Source organism: Phyllobates terribilis, unplaced genomic scaffold (genome assembly GCF_046119375.1).
Source record: "Phyllobates terribilis strain yellow unplaced genomic scaffold, ASM4611937v1 Scaffold_2__4_contigs__length_985480577, whole genome shotgun sequence".
NCBI lineage: Eukaryota > Metazoa > Chordata > Amphibia > Anura > Dendrobatidae > Phyllobates > Phyllobates terribilis.
In genome coordinates, this window is record NW_027362762.1 from 42,247,813 (window position 1) to 42,267,904 (window position 20,092).

At 49.6% G+C, this 20,092-nt stretch overlaps 1 protein-coding gene across 2 annotated transcripts in view; it reads right to left on the bottom strand.

Moving 5' to 3' along the window:
• Positions 1-20,092, bottom strand: part of ARHGEF17 (Rho guanine nucleotide exchange factor 17) — a 270,345-nt gene that overhangs the window by 103,218 nt on the left and 147,035 nt on the right. The gene's annotated exons all lie outside the window — the stretch shown is intronic.

The following is a 20,092-nucleotide window of genomic DNA, read 5'->3' on the forward strand; positions in this document are numbered from 1 at the left end:
CATCAGCCGGAGAGAGACACAGAGTTTCTCTAAATCTGGAGGAGACCACAGCCCATTAAAGTCAATGAGAACGGTGTAATACATTACTTGTCCAGTGGTGGTGCTGTGAGTTTATTTAACAGCTGCACTGCCGATCACAGATGATCACGAGTGGTTTCAAGAGAAGACACAACCCCTAGAAGTTGTTGAGTTTTATGGTGACAACTATTGGCCAGAATAGAGGAGGTTACTAATTTGAGGGGAGTATTTTTTTCTTTTTGTGGCAGTTGTACCCCTCTGTGGTAACATACATATACAGTGAGTGGGACGGTATATATTCCCAGCTGTTCTATTCAATGACACAGTGCAGAGATGTAGAAGGACTGTGAATTGACCGCACATAGCAGAGTGCAAAGGGGCCACCACCATCATCATCATCACCACCACCACCATCATCACCATCACCACCACCACCATCATCATCACCACCATCATCATCACTGAGACACGTCGCATTTCCCAGGCATACAATGTATTATGAAGAAAAAAAAGATTAACTACCATGGAAACACGCAAGAATCGCCCCCACATAGGTGTTTCTGTGAAGTAGTCACATGGACGGAGATCTGAGTGCACCGATCCTCAGCCGGTCACACAAAGCAAATTAAAAGGGAAACATCACCAAACAGAACTAAACCAATGGATGTTTTAACGCCCACTGAACCCCCATAGCGCCCAGCGGGGGATGGGTCAGGGTTAATCTTAAGGAGCAAGTTCAGGCTTGCTGAAGCTGTCAGTCATGGGCCAAGAGTGTGAGCGTTCCTGGGAGCCGGACTCCGCATTCCCCTCTTACCAACGATCAGTAGGTTTGCGTTATTTCTCTCGTATAGGGGACGTGTTATTAGTTCCTTTGCACTGGATTAAGCACAACTGCAGAGGCTGCAGGGGGCGCTACGCTGCCTGCGGCGGTCTCGGGGACACAATATCTTGGCACTAGAGTCAGGACATATAGATCGTCCTGCCAGAAGATTGATGAAGTGGTCCCCAAAGTCAAGGGGACTGAAGAGACCCAAAAGACAAGCAAATATATTTAGATCCAAGGTCTGGTAATGAAGTGGTCTTGGATCTGATAATTATCATGACCCTAGACCGGGCCCCGTTCATGTCAACACCCTAGTCCGGGCCCCGTTCATGTCAACACCCTAGACCGGGCCCCGTTCATGTCAACACCCTAGACCGGGCCCCGTTCATGTCAACACCCTAGACCGGGCCCCGTTCATGTCAACACCCTAGACCGGGCCCCGTTCATGTCAAGACCCTAGACCGGGCCCCGTTCATGTCAAGACCCTAGACCGGGCCCCGTTCATGTCAAGACCCTAGACCGGGCCCCGTTCATGTCAAGACCCTAGACCGGGCCCCGTTCATGTCAAGACCTTAGACCGGGCCCCGTTCATGTCAAGACCCTAGACCGGGCCCCGTTCATGTCAAGACCCTAGACCGGGCCCCGTTCATGTCAAGACCCTAAACCGGGCCCCGTTCATGTCAAGACCCTAAACCGGGCCCCGTTCATGTCAAGACCCTAAACCGGGCCCCGTTCATGTCAAGACCCTAAACCGGGCCCCGTTCATGTCAAGACCCTAAACCGGGCCCCGTTCATGTCAAGACCCTAGACCGGGCCCCGTTCATGTCAAGACCCTAGACCGGGCCCCGTTCATGTCAAGACCCTAAACCGGGCCCCGTTCATGTCAAGACCCTAAACCGGGCCCCGTTCATGTCAAGACCCTAAACCGGGCCCCGTTCATGTCAAGACCCTAAACCGGGCCCCGTTCATGTCAACACCCTAGGCCGGGCCCCGTTCATGTCAACACCCTAGGTCGGGCCCCGTTCATGTCAACACCCTAAACCGGGCCCCGCTCATGCCAAGACCCTAAACCGGGCCCCGCTCATGCCAAGACCCTAAACCGGGCCCCGCTCATGCCAAGACCCCAAACCGGGCCCCGCTCATGCCAAGACCCCAAACCGGGCCCCGCTCATGTCAACACCCCAGACCGGGCCCCGTTCATGTCAACACCCCAGACCGGGCCCCGTTCATGTCAACACCCCAGACCGGGCCCCGTTCATGTCAACACCCCAGACCGGGCCCCGTTCATGTCAACACCCCAGACCGGGCCCCGTTCATGTCAACACCCCAGACCGGGCCCCGTTCATGTCAACACCCTAGACCGGGCCCCCTTCATGTCAACACCCTAGACCGGGCCCCCTTCATGTCAACACCCTAGACCGGGCCCCGTTCATGTCAACACCCTAGACCGGGCCCCCTTCATGTCAACACCCTAGACCGGGCCCCCTTCATGTCAACACCCTAGACCGGGCCCCGTTCATGTCAAAACCCTAGACAGGGCCCCGTTCATGTCAACACTCTAGACCGGGCCCCCTTCATGTCAACACCCTAGACCGGGCCCCGTTCATGTCAACACCCTAGACCGGGCCCCCTTCATGTCAACACCCTAGACCGGGCCCCCTTCATGTCAACACCCTAGACCGGGCCCCCTTCATGTCAACACCCTAGACCGGGCCCCGTTCATGTCAAAACCCTAGACAGGGCCCCGTTCATGTCAACACTCTAGACCGGGCCCCCTTCATGTCAACACCCTAGACCGGGCCCCCTTCATGTCAACACCCTAGACCGGGCCCCCTTCATGTCAACACCCTAGACCGGGCCCCCTTCATGTCAACACCCTAGACCGGGCCCCGTTCATGTCAACACCCTAGACCGGGCCCCCTTCATGTCAACACCCTAGACCGGGCCCCCTTCATGTCAACACCCTAGACCGGGCCCCGTTCATGTCAAAACCCTAGACAGGGCCCCGTTCATGTCAACACTCTAGACCGGGCCCCCTTCATGTCAACACCCTAGACCGGGCCCCCTTCATGTCAACACCCTAGACCGGGCCCCCTTCATGTCAACACCCTAGACCGGGCCCCCTTCATGTCAACACCCTAGACCGGGCCCCCTTCATGTCAACACCCTAGACCGGGCCCCCTTCATGTCAACACCCTAGACCGGGCCCCCTTCATGTCAACACCCTAGACCGGGCCCCCTTCATGTCAACACCCTAGACCGGGCCCCCTTCATGTCAACACCCTAGACCGGGCCCCCTTCATGTCAACACCCTAGACCGGGCCCCCTTCATGTCAACACCCTAGACCGGGCCCCCTTCATGTCAACACCCTAGACCGGGCCCCCTTCATGTCAACACCCTAGACCGGGCCCCCTTCATGTCAACACCCTAGACCGGGCCCCCTTCATGTCAACACCCTAGACCGGGCCCCCTTCATGTCAACACCCTAGACCGGGCCCCCTTCATGTCAACACCCTAGACCGGGCCCCCTTCATGTCAACACCCTAGACCGGGCCCCCTTCATGTCAACACCCTAGACAGGGCCCCGTTCATGTCAACACCCTAGACAGGGCCCCGTTCATGTCAACACCCTAGACCGGGCCCCGTTCATGTCAACACCCTAGACCGGGCCCCGCTCATGTCAAGACCTCTGTCAGACCCCATAATTACTAGATCCAATAAACTGATACTTTGTAATTACAGTCTTGTTTCGGCTGTGGGATATGAGGATTCTTATTATTTACTGGTCTGGTGTGAGATTTGATAGTTAAGGGGTCTTGTCTGTGGTCTCATACATAAGGGGGTCTGATTGTTAACCCTTACATTCACACAAAGCTACTAACTATTTATGCTCGAGGGAGGACACTCAGGTTTCTTATGGGCCCAGAGTTTTGTAGTTCCGTTCCCTAAGGGCAGGGGGCCCCTTACCTACTGGTACATCCATCCAGGGAAGGCCGGGGCATTAGAGCATAATGTGTCGATCCTTCCTACTAGTTGAGAACATTGGTTTTGGGGGCAGGGAATACGCAGATGGCTACTGCTCAGTGTCAGTAATTTGGGCTCAAAGGGGACCTGGACTAATGTGTAATCACTAATCAGCCCTCAGGACACCGGGGCCAGTCACTGCCCATGGCATCATAACCACAGCACATAAAGGAGTCTCCAGGAAGACCTATAGGGCGTCTCCGACTCACAGATGATAATAGGCTGCTCTGGAGCTTGTGCTGCTGGAGGGGGCGCTATAACTAATGAGGAGAATGGAAGAGCTGCAGGCGCCCACCTCAGATGGCAAGAGATGAAGAACCCGCCGGCCCCCCATCACCTGCCAAGAATCAGAGGGAGAACACACAAACAAATACTGGCAGAGTATGCTGGGATCTGTGGTACTACCATCACCATTATCACGACCAGCATCTGCTACACAGGATCCTGTGAGGTGTAGACTTCTGTATCATGTCTATTAATGTAATCATTTACAATATATACAGTCAGGAGGAGGCACAAGATACATGCATCTCTGCTCAGATTCACTAAAACGTCTATACCATGAGTAGGCAACCAGTGAAAGTGTATCCCCATCACTAATCAGTGAGAATACAGGAATTATCTACTGATCCCGAGTTACCTCCTGTATTATACTCCAGAGCTGCACTCACTATTCTGCTGGTGCAGTCACTGTGTACATACATTACATTTCTGATCCTGAGTTACATCCTGTATTATACTCCAGAGCTGCACTCACTATTCTGCTGGTGCAGTCACTGTGTACATACATTACATTACTGATCCTGAGTTACCTCCTGTATTATACTCCAGAGCAGCACTCACTATTCTGCTGGTGCAGTCACTGTGTACAAACATTACATTATTGATCCGGAGTTACCTCCTGTATTATACTCCAGAGCTGCACTCACTATTCTGCTGGTGCAGTCACTGTGTACATACATTACATTACTGATGCTGAGTAACATCCTGTATAATACCCCAGAGCTGCACTCACTATTCTGCTGGTGGAGTCACTGTGTACATACATTACATTACTGATCCGGAGTTACCTCCTGTATTATACTCCAGAGCTGCACTCACTATTCTGCTGGTGCAGTCACTGTGTACATACATTACATTACTGATCCTGAGATACATCCTGTATTATACCCCAGAGCTGCACTCACTATAATGCTGGTGCAGCCATGGTGTACATACATTACATTAGTGATCCTGAGTTACATCCTGTATTATACTCCAGAGCTGCACTCACTATTCTGCTGGAGCAGTCACTGTGCACATACATTACATTACTGATCCTGAGTTACATCCTGTATTATACTCCAGAGCTGCACTCACTATTCTGCCAATGCAGTCACTGTGTACATACATTACATTACTGATCCTGAGTTACCTCCTGTATTATACTGCAGAGCTGCACTCACTATTCTGCTGGTGTAGTCACTGTGTACATACATTACATTACTGATCCTGAGTTACATCCTGTATTATACTCCAGAGCTGCACTCGCTATTCTGCTGGTGCAGTCACTGTGTACATACATTACATTACTGATCCTGAGTTACCTCCTGTATTATACTCTAGAGCTGCACTCACTATTCTGCTGGTGCAGTCACTGTGTACATACATTACTGATCCTGTACTGATCCTGAGTTACATCCTGTATTATACTCCAGAGCTGCACTCACTATTCTGCTGGTGCAGTCACTGTGTACATACATTACATTACTGATCCTGAGTTACATCCTGTATTATACTCCAGAGCTGCACTCACTATTCTGCTGGTGCAGTCACTGTGTACATACATTACATTACTGATCCTGAGTTACATCCTGTATTATACTCCAGAGCTGCACTCACTAATCTGCTGCTGCAGTCACTGTGCTCATACATTACATTACTGATCCTGAGTTACATCCTGTATTATACTCCAGAGCTGCACTCACTATTCAGCTGGTGCAGTCACTGTGTACATACATTACATTACTGATCCTGTACTGATCCTTAGTTACATCCTGTATTATACTCCAGAGCTGCACTCACTATTCTGCTGGTGCAGTCACTGTGTACATACATTACATTACTGATCCTGAGTTACATCCTGTATTATCCTCCAGAGCTGCACTCACTATTCTGCTGGTGCAGTCACTGTGTACATACATTACATTACTGATCCTGAGTTACCTCCTGTATTATACTCCAGAGCTGTACTCACTATTATGCTAGTGCAGTCACTATGTACATACATTACATTACTGATCCTGAGTTACCTCCTGTATTATACTCCAGAGCAGCACTCACTATTCTGCTGGTGCAGTCACTGTGTACATACATTACATTACTGATCCTGAGTTACCTCCTGTATTATACTCCAGAGCAGCACTCACTATTCTGCTGGTGCAGTCACTGTGTACATACATTACATTACTGATCCTGAGTTACATCCTGTATTATACTCCAGAGCTGCACTCACTATTCTGCTGGTGCAGTCACTGTGTACATACATTACATTACTGATCCTGAGTTACCTCCTGTATTAAACTCCAGAGCTGCACTCACTATTCTGCTGGTGCAGTCACTGTGTACATACATTACATTACTGATCCTGAGTTAACTCCTGCATTATACTCCAGAGCTGCACTCACTATTCTGCTAGTGCAGTCACTATTTACATACATTACATTACTGATCCTGAGTTACATCCTGTATTATACTCCAGAGCTGCACTCACTATTCTGCTGGTGCAGTCACTGTGTACATACATTACATTACTGATCCTGAGTTACCTCCTGTATTATACTCCAGAGCTGCACTCACTATTCTGCTGGTGCAGTCACTGTGTACATACATTACATTACTGATCCTGAGTTACATCCTGTATTATACTCCAGAGCTGCACTCACTATTCTGCTAGTGCAGTCACTATGTACATACATTACATTACTGATCCTGAGTTACATCCTGTATTATACTCCAGAGCTGCACTCACTATTCTGCTGGTGTAGTCACTGTGTACATACATTACATTACTGATCCTGAGTTACATCCTGTATTATACTCCAGAGCTGCACTCACTATTCTGCTGGTGCAGTCACTGTGCACATACATTACATTACTGATCCTGAGTTACATCCTGTATTATACTCCAGAGCTGCACTCACTATTCTGCTGGTGCAGTCACTGTGTACATACATAGCATTACTTATCCTGTACTGATCCTGAGTTACATCCTGTATTATACTCCAGAGCTGCACTCACTATTCTGCTGGTGCAGTCACTGTGTACATACATTACATTACTGATCCTGAGTTACCTCCTGTATTATACTCCAGAGCTGCACTCACTATTCTGCTGGTGCAGTCACTGTGTACATACATTACATTACTGATCCTGAGTTACATCCTGTATTATACTCCAGAGCTGCACTCACTATTCTGCTGGTGCAGTCACTGTGTACATACATTACATTACTGATCCTGAGTTACATCCTGTATTATACTCCAGAGCTGCACTCACTATTCTGCTAGTGCAGTCACTATGTACATACATTACATTACTGATCCTGAGTTACATCCTGTATTATACTCCAGAGCTGCACTCACTATTCTGCTGGTGCAGTCACTGTGTACATACATTACATTACTGATCCGGAGTTACATCCTGTATTATACTCCAGAGCTGCACTCATTATTCTGCTGGTGCAGTCACTGTGCACATACATTACATTACTGATCCTGAGTTACATCCTGTATTATACTCCAGAGCTGCACTCACTATTCTGCTGGTGCAGTCACTGTGTACATACATAGCATTACTTATCCTGTACTGATCCTGAGTTACATCCTGTATTATACTCCAGAGCTGCACTCACTATTCTGCTGGTGCAGTCACTGTGTACATACATTACATTACTGATCCTGAGTTACATCCTGTATTATACTCCAGAGCTGCACTCACTATTCTGCTGGTGCAGTCACTGTGTACATACATTACATTACTGATCCTGAGTTATATCCTGTATTATACTCCAGAGCAGCACTCACTATTCTGCTGGTGCAGTCACTGTGTACATACATTACATTACTGATCCTGAGTTACCTCCTGTAGATCTTTTATTATAAAAATGAAAAACATAACAATAATAATAACAGAAACATAAGAAAATTAATAACCAGAAAATAAACAATATAATGAACTGGTCCAGCCGCTCCCTCTCTCCTCACACACATATTATACATATATACACAATAATAACTACCTACACCATGACATCTGGTCCGGTCACCAAACAAATAATAACAATATAATAAACAATAACCGACAAATTATATACAAACTAATATATACATTCTTTTTTTTTTTAATAAATAAAATAAATGCTAACTATACAAATATATACAAGACAAAACAAAACCCCCCACACTCGAGCCCACCAGTCCCTCCCCGGCACTGACCTGAGAGCTGCTCCTGCGCCTCATGCCTCAGTCCAACGTCCATAGGCCAGATCAGGCAGTGCCAGTTTTTCACCCAAATAACCAGTGTCCCTCAAGATGAACCCACCTCCCCCCTTTTCCCTCCACCCAACCTAACACCTACACCCAAACCCATATATACAATATATACAGAAACAAACAATACAATAACCACAACTGACAAAGCCCAAGTTCGGCGCCTGCAGCCCTACATCACTGTCTACTGATCAATAAAACAAAAATCTATGGTGTCAGCAGCAGCCCACCACCAGGAGAGGAGATGACCAGACTAGGGCACACTAAAAGAAAAGCCCCTTCAGAGGAGAGCGGCCCTCCGTGTACCCAGTCTCTCATACTCCAGAGAACGCACCTTCACCAGGTCACCGAGTATGGTCCTAAACACATCGTCCACTGGGAGGATTTTCCGCTGCGTCGATACTAAGCACCGTGCGTTCCACGTGTGATACCTAACCACTGCGCTAACTAGAAATAAGGTGCAGCGGTCCCGACCACCCAGGTCCCCGAATGCTCCATAGACCCATTCCGCATAAGAGAGACCGGCCAGCCGGGGCCAGCCAATGGAGGCGCCCACCCTGTTGTACACCTCTGTGTTAAAGGGACAACGAAGCAGGAAGTGGTCCATGCTTTCAAACATGGTACCACAATGCTCCCGAGGACAGTTCCTGTCCTCAGAGCTCCTACACTTCAGATTGTCCCTCACACACAGTTTCCCATGGAAGCAGCGCCAAGCCAAGTCCCAAAACTTCGAGGGGATCCTGATAGAATTCAAAAGATGCAGACCCACCCCAAGATCCCGACTTGGGCAATCCCTGAGCGCCAGAGGCCTCTGAAAATGGGTCAACAGAACCCTTTTGTCAAGGAGCTTCCTTGGCAGAGTCCTGACCTCCCACATTCCCAGACCCCACCGGCGAATTACCTTCAGAACCACGGTAGCGTAAGCCGGGAGATGTCCATGCGGTGTGCGGAGATCCTTCACTTGCCCTCCTGTCTCCCATTCCTGGAAGAAAGGCTGAAACCATCCCTTACAGGAGAATACCCACGGAGGAGCCCTCTCTTTCCAGAGGTTTGCAATATTGATCTTAATGAAGGTATTCACAAGGAATACCACAGGGTTGACCATACCCAACCCTCCTAGTCTCCTCGTACAGTAAGTAACCTCCCTCTTGACCAGGTTCAGTCTATTCCACCATAACAGTTGAAAGAACAAACTGTAGACCCGAGTCCAGAGAGGCTCTGGCAAGATGCACACACTGCCCAGATAGATCAGCAAAGGGAGCAGGTAAGTTTTGATCAGGTTTACCCTTTCCCTTAGGGTCAAAGACCAACCCTTCCATTGGTTCACCTTCTGAGTGGCGATCTCTAGCCTGCTGTCCCAATTTTGTTTGGGGTAATCCCCCTGGCCAAATTCGATGCCAAGAACTTTTGCAGAGACTTTGGGTTCTGGAAGGGTGCCCGGGAGATCAAAACCAGGATCTCCTCCTCCCAGCCAGAGACTCTCACACTTATCCCGGTTGATCTTAGACCCGGATGCCTCCGAGTAGCGATTTACCTCTGACATCAGCCATTCTGCCTCCCCATCAGAGGAAACAAAAACGATGACGTCATCGGCATACGCCACCACTCTCAGAGTGGCTTCTGGTGCTGCCCGGTCCATCCCGATCCCAGCTAACGGTCCACGCTCCACCCTCCTAAGAAGTGGGTCAATCGAAAACGCGTACAGTAGCGGGCTCAAGGGACAACCCTGGCGAACACCACACCCAACCTCAAAAGAGCTGCCAATCCAACCGTTCACAAGCGGGAAACTCTCTGCCCCAGCGTACAAGGTCTTAAGCCAATCAACGAACCCCCCCGGCAGGCCATACCTCAGAAGGACAGACCAGAGGTACTCATGATTAACCCGATCAAACGCTTTTGCCTGGTCCAATGACAGCATGTACCCCTTCCAGTGGCCAGCCCTACCCTGCTCCACCGCCTCTCGGACACAGAGTACAGCACTAATTGTACTGCGGCCCGGAACAGAGCAATGCTGGGCCCCCGAAAGGAGCTGGGGTGCAAATTTCACCAGCCGATTAAACAGCACCTTTGCCAAAACCTTCCTGTCTGCATTGAGAAGCGCTATGGGACGCCAATTCTCAATGCAAGATGGGTCCTTACCCTTTGACAAGATGATCAGGGCAGACCTCCTCATTGACTTTGGCAGAGTGCCCGAGGAAAGACACTCATTGAATACCTCAGTCAAGAGGGGAACCAAGGCGTCCTTAAAGGTCTTATAGAATTCAGATGTTAAGCCATCCGGACCGGGAGATTTCTTCAGGGCAAGCCCTTCAATCGCCAACTTAACTTCCTCTTCCCTGATCATCTCTGTCAAAACGCCAAGAGAGGGGTCTACCCCTGGTTCGGGGACGGCTTCAGCCAGAAAAGCCGACATCTCATCCCAATCCAGATCCCTCTTCCCCAAGAGGTGCGAGTAGAAGGATCTGACGACCTCCAGGATCCCCGATCTGGATCTTTTCAGGGACCCCGCAGTGTCAACCAGTCCTGTAACAACTTTACTATTCACTGACATCTTGCAGTTTATGTAAGGGTCGGGCGAGCGGTACTTCCCGTAATCCCTCTCAAAAACTAAAGATGCGGGTCTATCATACTGACACCTCATTAGCAAAGATTTCACTCTGGAGATCTCCTCGCGGCTACCTCCAGTTGAGACAAGATGCTCGAGTTTCCTCCTCAGGCCCTGATACAGGCGATACCTGTCCAGGCTCCTGAGGCTCGAGAGCTGGCGGAAGAATCTCGCCACCCTTTTCTTGAACATCTCCCACCACTCTGACTTACTACTACAAAGATCCAGTAAGGGTACCTGGCTCTGAAGAAAATCCTCAAAGGACTGTCTTATCTCCGTTTCTTCCAAGAGAGACTAATTGAGCCTCCAAAAGCCTCTTCCCATCCGGGGGGTCTCTGTAACATTCAGGGAAAACAAAATCATACAGTGATCGGAGAACTCCACCTCAACAACAGATACTGCTGAAGAGACGGCTTCCTCCTTTAAATAAAACCTGTCTATCCTGGACCTACAGTTACCTCTATGATAGGTGAACCCCTCGTGGCCTGCGGTGTGCCGGATGTGGACATCCACCAGGCGAGCCTCACTAGCTATACTATTAAGGGCGACGCTATCATAAGTCAGCTTGTCTCTGGAACCTCCTCTATCCCGGGGCCTCGTGACAGTGTTGAAGTCCCCTCCAAAGACGACCTGCCGACTCGTAAAAAGGTAGGGCTTGATCCTCGTAAAGAGACACTTCCGGTCCCACTTAGATTGGGGACCATAAATGTTAATGAGCCGAAGCTCCTGTCCCTTCATGAGGACATCTAATATCAGGCACCTCCCCATTTCTAACTCAATAACCCGTCGGCATTCTACTGGTGCGGTAAAAAGTACCGCCACTCCGCTATACGGCTCGGCCGCAAGAGACCAATAGGAGGGCCCGAGTCTCCACTCCCTCTTAGCTATAAACACCTCTGCCATATTTGGCAGCCTGGTCTCTTGCAAAAAGAAAATGTCAGCTTCAACCCGGCTGAGAAAATCAAAGGCCGCAAATCTAGCCATATTTGACTTAATGCTGGCGACATTAATGGACGCCAGCATCAACGGAGTGGGTACCGCCATCATTGGTGATTGAGTTAGATGGCTTTCTTCTTCCATCTCCCCTTACCCTCTGCCTCAGAGGAGGAATCCTTCCCCCTCTTTAATGACACAGAGGTGTCCATTCCCACATTTTTCCTTCTTTTCTCGTCCTCGTCTCCGGACTCTGGGCCAGTCCCTCCCCCCAAGGACCCTGCATCCCCAGGAGAAGGAGACTCGGCACCCCCTGTAAGCTCCGCTGAAGCCGGAACCTCACCCTCGGCCTCCTCCTCAGAGGAAGAGATGTTATCAAGGGCTTGGAACCGGTTAGAAAGACCAACCAGAGGGGAGTCAGTTTTACCTTCCTTAGGTACCTTGGTCAGAGCGGGAGAAGATGTTTTATCTCCCTTCTTTTTCTTCTTTTTGGTGCCGAGCTTACGCTTGTGCTCTAGCCACCGCTTATTATCCTCATCCATACTTTCATAATGGGAGGATTCTGAAGCAGAGGCGGTTTCCTCCCTGTGGATCCTCCTGACCTCCTCATCCAACTCATCATCCCTTGGGGCCTCAGCAGCAAGACTGGCATCCAGGACAGGGGCTGCCCCGGTAGTCTGGGGCTCGCCCCGCTCCCTCTCCTGTCTGCGCTTGTCTAGACGCCTCAGCTGGGCAGGCGTCTTTTTATTGCTTTTCTTCCCTGGCCCCTCGGCTCCCCCACCCCTGCTAGTCCCCTCCCCAGCAGAATCGGCCTCACGGCTTACTCCCACCGGGGTCTCGACTGCATTAGCGAAGGAGCGAGGACAACGGCTGAATGGGTGACCTAACTCACCACACAGGTGGCACCTAATCTCCACACAAGAGGCGGCAAGATGGCCGACACCCCCACACAACGCGCATTTCTGCACGGTGCAGTTTGCACTGAAGTGTGTGGGGTCGCCGCACCTGTGACAGAGCTTCGGTTGCCCCCGGTAGAAGACCAGGATACGATCCCTACCCAGGAAGGCAGACGATGGAATGTGGGCAACCGTACCACCTGAATGCTTAAGTTTTACCATAAACGTCCAGGCCCCTGACCAGATACCAAACTCGTCGCGGTTTTTCTTTGGCATCTCCACCACCTCTCCATACCGACCAAGCCACGTCATGATGTCATAGCAAGAAAGCGACTCGTTACGAGTCATCACGGTCACTTTCTTGATCTGGTTTTGGCGAGACACTGCCTGAACGGCAAAGTCTCGCCAGCCGGGCTCATTTTTTGCCAGCTCATAATTCGCCCAGAAGAGCTCAAGCCCCTCCGGCCGAACAAAGCTGATATCAAACTCAGGCGTGGAATAGGGATGTATCAAGGCGTAGATGTCAATCGCCTTGAAGCCCATCCTCAGCAGGAGCTCCACAACTTTAGACCTTGGAGGACATGCATCACTGCCCCTCCACCGAAGACGGACCACATTCCTACGCACACTGCCTGGCCCGGCTGTTGGGAGGGACCACACTGTATCCCCCCCTTTTTGCTCTCGGAAGGCCCCGAGGCCATGCCTCTCTATCCAGAAGGATAGATCAACCTCTCGACCCTCTACCATTAGTGATCTCTCCCCCTTCTTTAGAGCCTCCAGAAGGCGCCGTTGCAACATGCCGTCCCCAAAGCCCGGAGACAGGGAGGATGCCCTATTTGCCCCGGAGGTGACACTGGCATAACTCTGGACAGGTGTTGCCACCCCCGGGGGGCCAACCGGACCAGTGACCACATCAGCCCGAACAGCAACACCATTACCCACCTCCATCTCACCCTCCACCAAACCAGCAACCACACCACTAGACAATGAATTAGCCTCATTCACCCCCACCACCACATTCATTCCTGCTGGACCAGTAACAATGGCGGATGACATTTTGACCTCCGCATCAGGCACAAGGGGCTCAGTCACCTCCATAGAACTGGAGGCGACCTCACCCCCGGTCTTATGTGTGCCCTCCACATCATTGGTCGGTAATTTCCGCTGTTTGGCATTCGGAATAATGTGCCGCTGATCTTTAGATGCTGTTAGGCGCCGCTGATCTTTAGCATCAGGATCTTCCGGACCAGCGACGCCAACACAAAATAGCACTTTCGTGGGAGGACCGGAACGCTCAGCCCCGACAGCCCCCTCACACTGCCGTCGCTTCTCAACTAAGTAATCAGCGGCAACAGCATTCAGAGGTGCCGAGGCTACCGGAGCTGCCCCCGACACCGGGCTGCTCCCCCCTCCCACTGAGGAGCGCACCACAGCATCGTGGCCTGATGGAACGCCCGCCGCCGGGCCGCCCTCACTGTCCAGCCTCTCGGCTGATGCACCTCCTGCTGCATCCCCGCTACTACAAGCAGAGACGGAGCTCTGCGCCTCACTACCGCGCTCTGTAATCTCCCCGCGCCTTTGCACCGGATCCACAGCAGAACCCGGGCTGGGCTGGGCAACGGGGCTTATACAGCGAGCTGAGCCTGCCGCCGACTCAGGGGGTACAGGGAGGGGGGCATATACTTATCTTACCGCCTCCTGCAGCTTTGGCTTGGTCTTCTTTGCCTTTTTGTGGCCCCCAGGTGCCTCTTCTGGTAGATCGTCACCAAGATGGAAGTTTTGGAGGCACACTGGGGACTCCAGGAGCTTAATCTCCGCCATTAGCGCCCCTCCCTGGCCGCTGCTGTCACTGTCCTCCCCAGAGCCGGCAGAACTGCGACCGGATGTCACTGTCGCCTGTCCTGCAGGGAGCTCGCTGCACGTGGCCTGCGGGTGACTTTGCAGGCTGCCAGGTGGGGCTTCCTGCTGGTCATCATCACTCTCATCATCCACCTGGCTTTCAGGCTGCAGCCCCATCTGCCTTTGCTCTCTGGTATCAGCCATTTCTCTAAAGCGGTCTTCATTTATTAGTTTTTCTTTGAAATGACCACTCTGCTCCCTGATGTCAGCTTTCCTCAGTTCCAGCAGGTGAATCTCGCTGGTCAGTCGCTTTACCTCGGCCTGGAGTTTAGCCTTCCTTGGTTTGGAGGCCCCCGCAGCTTTGGCGCTTGTGCAGCGCAGCTCCTCCCGGAGCCTCCTGATGAGCTTACTGGCATCTTCATACTCAAGGAGGCGGATCATGACCCGGGAGGCATAGGTGGACACAGACTCCCGGGGTCCCTGCAGCGCCCAACCCCCCTCAGGGAGGTCGGCCTCACCTCCGTGAGCACTCCGCTTTCCTCCGGAAGGAGCACCATCATGCACGCCGCTGTCAGGCTTTACCTCCATGCTGGAAGCCTTGCGGCTTCTAGGGGTCTCCACAATCCCGGGAGGAGTAGGAGCCACATTGCTGCGACTCCTGGTGCAGCGTCTCACCCCCGAGTCCTCTGATGTGCAGGCCGGTTGCTGGTTTCTTCTGCCCCCCGCCGGCCTGGTTCGGGAAGCAGAAGCCTGGGACTTGGCTCCTTCACTCATCCCAGAAACCAGCTCTCCCTCCGGGAAAGAGAGAGAGCAAGTCCCCAGGTGGAGAGGTGTTGGTTCTCAGAGATCAGGAGCTCACAGCAGGATCTGCAGCCACCACACCCGTAATCACCACACTGACTAGCAGCTCATCAGAGCTGCACCCAGTATGATGCTGGTGCAGTCACTGTGTACATACATTACATTACTGATCCTGAGTTACATCCTGTATTATACTCCAGCGCTGCACTCACTATTCTGCTGGTGCAGTCACTGTGTACATACATTACATTACTGATCCTGAGTTACATCCTGTATTATACTCCAGAGCTGCACTCACTATTCTGCTGGTGCAGTCACTGTGTACATACATTACATTACTGATCCTGAGTTACATCCTGTATTATACTCCAGAGCTGCACTCACTATTCTGCTGGTGGAGTCACTGTGTACATACGTTACATTACTGATCCTGAGTTACATCCTGTATTATACTCCAGAGCTGCACTCACTATTTTGCTGGTGCAGTCACTGTGTACATACATTACATTACTGATCCTGAGTTACATCCTGTATTATACTCCAGAGCTGCACTCACTATTCTGCTGGTGCAGTCACTGTGTACATACATTACATTACTGATCCTGAGTTACATCCTGTACTATACTCCAGAGCTGCACTCACTATTCTGCTGGTGCAGTCACTGTGTACATACATTACATTACTGATCCTGAGTTACCTCCTGTATTATACTCCAGAGCTGCACTCACTATTCTGCTGGTGCAGTCACTGTGTACATACATTACATTACTGATCCTGAGTTACATCCTGTATTATACACCAGAGCTGCACTCACTATTCTGCTGGTGCAGTCACTGTGTACAGACATTACATTACTGATCCTGAGTTACATCCTGTACTATACTCCAGAGCTGCACTCACTATTCTGCTGGTGCAGTCACTGTGTACATACATTACATTACTGATCCTGTACTGATCCTGAGTTACATCCTGTATTATACTCCAGAGCTGTACTCACTATTCTGCTGGTGCAGTCACTGTGTACATACATTACATTACTGATCCTGAGATACATCCTGTATTATACACCAGAGCTGCACTCACTATTCTGCTGGTGCAGTCACTGTGTACAGACATTACATTACTGATCCTGAGTTACATCCTGCATTATACTCCAGAGCTGCACTCACTATTCTGCTGGTGTAGTCACTGTGTACATACATTACATTACTGATCCTGTACTGATCCTGAGTTACATCCTGTATTATACACCAGAGCTGCACTCACTATTCTGCTGGTGCAGTCACTGTGTACAGACATTACATTACTGATCCTGAGTTACATCCTGTATTATACTCCAGAGCTGCACTCACTATTCTGCTGGTGCAGTCACTGTGTATATACATTACATTACTGATCCTGAGTTACATCCTGTATTATACTCCAGAGCTGCACCCACTATTCTGCTGGTGCAGTCACTGTGTACATACAGTACATTACTGATCCTGAGTTACATCCTGTATTATACTCCAGAGCTGCACTCACTATTCTGCGGGTGCAGTCACTGTGTACATACATTACATTACTGATCCTGAGTTACATCCTGTACTATACTCCAGAGCTGCACTCACTATTCTGCTGGTGCAGTCACTGTGTACATACATTACATTACTGATCCTGAGTTACATCCTGTATTATACTCCAGAGCTGCACTCACTATTCTGCTGGTGCAGTCACTGTGTACATACATTACATTACTGATCCTGCGTTACCTCCAGTATTATACTCCAGAGCTGCACTCACTATTCTGCTGGTGCAGTCACTGTGTACATACATTACATTACTGATCCTGCGTTACCTCCAGTATTATACTCCAGAGCTGCACTCACTATTCTGCTGGTGCAGTCACTGTGTACATACATTACATTACTGATCCTGAGTTACCTCCAGTATTATACTCCAGAGCTGCATTCACTATTCTGCTGGTGCAGTCACTGTGTACATACATTACATTACTGATCCTGCGTTACCTCCAGTATTATACTCCAGAGCTGCACTCACTATTCTGCTGGTGCAGTCACTGTGTACATACATTACATTACTGATCCTGAGTTACCTCCAGTATTATACTCCAGAGCTGCACTCACTATTCTGCTGGTGCAGTCACTGTGTACATACATTACATTACTGATCCTGAGTTACCTCCTGTATTATACTCCAGAGCTGCACTCACTATTCTGCTGGTGCAGTCACTGTGTACATACATTACATTACTGATCCTGAGTTACATCCTGTATTATACTCCAGAGCTGCACTCACTATTCTGCTGGTGCAGTCACTGTGTACACACATTACATTACTGATTCTTACACCTGGAGCAACTGCCACTCAAATGTATCAGTGAGTACAGTAGGTGATACAGGTAAACGGCGATGGACTCCCTACACTACTGCTCCCTGTTCTGAAGGTCGCTTTAGGGCTGTGACCTACAGAACGGAAGGGTAACTACTGGAAGAGTCCCGGGCGGAGCGAAGTGATGATGTCATCACGCTAGGACTCGGATGCCCTATATTTGCCCCTGTGCAATGACATTACCACGTTGATCCATCTGCGCTTTGCCGCTATGTGCCGGTGGACTCGGCAGTGCTTGTAGGAGGACTATGGGGGCATCATACTGTGTATAGGGAGCCTTTGGGGGCATTACACTGTGTGAGTACTAGTGTGGGTGGCCATCATACAGTGTGGGGGGCATTAATCTGTGTTACTACTACTCTTGGGATTATTTTACAGTGTAGGGGTATAGGGGAGCAGTGGGCTCCATAACACTGTGTATAGGGGAACTATGGGGGCTTCCTACTGTGTATAGGCTTTATACTGTGTAGAAGTGAGTGGGCCCCATCATACTGTGTATAGGGGAGCAGTGGGGGCAGCATACTGTGTATAGTGAAGCTTTAGGGGAATCATACTAGGCTTCATACTGTGTATAGGGGAGCCGTGGGCCCATCATACTGTGTATAGAGAAGCTGTGGACACATCATACTGTGTATAGAGAAGCTGTACAGGGATTCAAGGGACATTATTAAATGTTAAGTTGGCAATAAAGCATTACCGTTATAAGGACACTAGGGGTATTGTGACCGTCAAGGTTGCACACAGGGCAGAACGTGGGCAAGGTTTTCTGGGGCATTAATATTTTCTAGAAGGCGATAAGGGGGCATCTTACTATGTAAGGGGCACAGTGGTGGCATTATTATGTGGGGCGGTATAAGGAGCGCTGTTATTGTGTCACACAGCAGGTGCAGTAATGGGGGCACATACGGCAGCAGCGGCTCAGTACTGGGGTATCAGCAGGATGAGGGGTTTGAGCAGGTTGGGAATAGATGGGGACGGTGCTGGAAATGTGAGAAGTCAGATGTGTCTTTGTTGTAATCTCACAGACGAGTCCTGTCTGGAGAAGTCGTCATGTCGGTCTGGGCCAGATGGAAAAGACGGGAAAAGTGATGACTCCACCAGAAAGAACATAATGTGTAAGACACCATCTATAACCTGTACTTTAATTTCTTATATGCTCTGCAGGACTGATATCTACCACTATATGGTCACCATATGGCGGTAATATCAATAGGAATGTTAGCACTCAACTGTCAATTTAATCATATACTTCCAAGAGAAACAATAGAGGAACAGAGATTCTGCAGAAGTGTTACATAATCTGCAGATTCAGTACAAACCAGTATTACAGTTTTAATTGCAACTATCCAATCATCAAATACTGAAAAGCAAAAATTAGTAAGTGACCCCTTACCTACTTGCTAAAAGGGTCCCCTGACAATAAGCTCGTGACGAGATCCCCTGCTTGCTCCCTCAGCGAAACCACAAATGACAGCGATTCATCGTTGCCGCGTCTCCACTTTTCTGGAGTCATTTCCTCCTTGTTAGTGACTTTAGTATTTGCTCCTTTTTCTCTATACGTTTTGAGCCATTTTTTTTTAAGTTGTCAGCATCTTTTTTTTACATTTTTCCTCTATAACTTTGCTTATCCAGATGTTTTAGACAAATTCCTGAAATGCGACTTTTACGGGGTTTTTTTGTGTCTCCCGCTTTAGTTCCTGCCTAGAGTAAAGTTTTTGGAAAAGTTTTTTTCAGTATGACGCATGTTTATGACTTTTTCTAAAAGGATTTGTGACATTTCCGCCTGAAAATTCACAAAAAAGGTTAAAAAAAAGTCAAAAATAAAAAATATTTTTGATTTTGCGGGAGATTCACAAACCGCATGCGCCATTTTGAAGAATTTGGTGCAAAAAAAATGTCAGCGAATAGCACAAGACAAATAAAAGATAAAAAGGGACTTCATTAAATCAGAAAACTGATGAATCGGACCCCGAGTGTTCCGTTTCCCTGCAGCGCCTCTGCAGGGGAAATGAAGTATCACGCTGTCCATTAATACAATAACCTGTCTTTATAGCAACTGAACATAGCAAATTCTGAGCTAACGTAATTATTGTAATTATTACAATTTTGCAGCGGCCAAAAAAACCCCCCGTAATTCTGGCGTTTTGATTTTTGTCCTTGTTACGCCGCTAACCGATCGGATTATTTTTTTATATTGATAGATGAGGCGATTGTGAATGCGGCAACACCAAA